The sequence below is a fragment of the Euleptes europaea genome, chromosome 21, assembly GCF_029931775.1.
Source record: "Euleptes europaea isolate rEulEur1 chromosome 21, rEulEur1.hap1, whole genome shotgun sequence".
NCBI classification, from domain to species: Eukaryota; Metazoa; Chordata; class Lepidosauria; order Squamata; family Sphaerodactylidae; genus Euleptes; species Euleptes europaea.
In genome coordinates this window covers 19,665,273-19,667,646 of record NC_079332.1, presented here as the reverse complement: position 1 = coordinate 19,667,646, position 2,374 = coordinate 19,665,273, and positions in this window count along the sequence as shown.

The window sequence follows — 2,374 nt, the reverse complement described above, 5'->3', positions numbered from 1 at the left end:
ATGTTCGGTTCTCCAGACTAGCGTCCGCCACTCATATAGGGTTCAAACCAACCCTCTTAACCACTCCACAGTGCTGGCTCTCATATACAACGATGTGCTGCCCAAGTGAGGAGGCTGGCTGCCACCTGAGACCCCTCCGACCCCCCAAAGGGCCCTGCTGGAATCAAGGCCAAGGAGGGAAAGCCACGGCCAGAGAAGCACAGCACCTCCTCTGCAACGCAGAACCTCCCCGGCTCAGTGCAGCCGTCCCCCATGGAAATAGTACAAGGGGGAAATCGCTCTGGGTGGGATGGGCCAAGTGGCACCTCCTAGGGGAGAGTCACAGGGCAGACGTATTGCCACAAGACAAGCGTCCCCAGATGGTGGCAGGAGCCTCTGTGCCAGCCCCCCGCTTAGGCCTCCCTCCCCTCCAGCCCCTCACCACTCAGGCCCATGCTGCTGCTGCTGCCATCGGGCGCCAACCACTGCTGAGGAATTCAAACGATGCACGGAGCGCCCAGGCAGCCAAGGCTCCGTGGAGCCAGCCTACGTTCCAGGCCCGGGGGGGGGGGGAGGAGCTCCGTGGGGCTGCGTCTTCTGCTCTGGGGGGGGGGAAATGGGGCACTCTCTCCCACTCAGCCAGGAAGGCGCTGCTGGCACATCCCTGGTGCTTCCGGCACCCTGAGTCCAGGGGCCACACCACAGCTCAGGGGGCTGGTTCTGAGAAGGGCTCATCCCCGTCCCCAGAAGACACCAGCCCAGAAAGCGTCGGGACCTTCTGGGGCTCTTTTGCAGATAAAACCACTGGCCTCTGCCGCAACTCGGATGTCCCAGTGGGCCTGGCTCCGCCTCAGGGTGTTCTTGGGAGTGCCGTCAGGCCCCAGGCTGGGAGGATGCTTTTCAGTGGGTGGGGCCAGATCCTCTGGGAGCAGCACGCTGGGTCTAGGCCCAGCCTTCGCCCTTTGTGGCTGGCGGAGTTGAACCAGGTGAGGTCATGGAGTAGCAAGAGCATCTCTTCTGGAGGGGGCGTTTCCGAAGAGGAGGTCCCTGGTATGGAATGCTGCTTCCCTGACTCTCCTCGAGGCTGAAACATCTGGTTCTACGTTTTTAACTGAGGGGGTCCCCTCTTTTAAAGTTATCTGGTGATCCGCTTCTAGCCTACATCCCATATTGCAAAGACGGTACAATTGCAAGCGGGTTTTCACCTGTATGCTGTGTTCTGATTTGAGTGCTGGATTTCACTTTGTGAGCTGCCTTGAGTGAGGAGAATGCCATGCACACATTTCCTCAACCAACCAATGCCCTGGTGGTGGTAGTGGGGGGGGGGCACAGAGCCCGCTCCAGCCTGCCCTTGGTCCATGTCTGGAGGGTGGGGGGAGAGCTGGGGGCTGATTCCAGGCTTGCTGAACAAACCCAAGGAAGACAGAGAAACACACACCACACGCGGTCATTTGAATAGCGGGGTTTATTCCACAATCGTCCAAGTACCTTCCAAAAGATAATTGTACAAGTCAGCATGTGAAAAACGCTCAGGAGTCACCAGCTGTCAGCCCAACAGCTGGTCACCAACACTTTGTTTAGAAAATGTACATATTTACAATTGAACCCTTCTGGGGGGAAAAAGGGGAAATGAAAAACCCGCGACTGCTGGCCAATACACATTAAAACTCCATCCAATGTGGAACACGAGCAGATCTCCAGGGGCCCCCAGCTGTGGGACTCTTCCTGCCCCAGAGGAGGAGATCTGAGTTCAAGGCACTCGGTGACATCAGGAGGGGGCGGGCAGCCTGTGGGGCCCTGGACATGACAGGGGCAGTTTGGGCAAGGCCTGACTCCACTGTGTGCAAAAGCACACAATTCCACAAGGCTCCATGGCGGGAGGCTGGCTGAAGCCCAAAGGTTGGGGGGGGAGGGGGCAGCGCATCCTGACCAGAGCCTTTGGGCTGCAAGAACCAACAGCCCCCAGCCACGGGCAGGCCAAGTTGCTCCCTTCCACACACCCACCACCACCCCGGGCACGGTTAGCCCTTTCTGAGGACTGCTGGACTACCCCAAGACCAGGGCAGGCTCTGAGCCCTGACCAAGAGAGGAAGCCTCGTGTGCACCTGGGAGTCCCTCTAAGCCACATGGAGGCATTTTCCTTCCACTGCCCACCGCCAGGTGCCTGCCCACCCGCCCCTCCAAGAAAGCTGGCTGGTTTTAAGCGCCTCCTGGCACCCCACAGAGCATCTTTTTTATTACAGGGTATCAGAAAGACACAGCTTGACCAAGCGATGGTGTTGCGCTCCCTAACACAACTGAGCAAAGATGTTACGTGACGCAGGGCGGGGCCAGGGGTGTGGGGAACCCCCAGCCACAGGCAGTCCGGGGGCTGCGGCCGGCACCGCTCCCCACC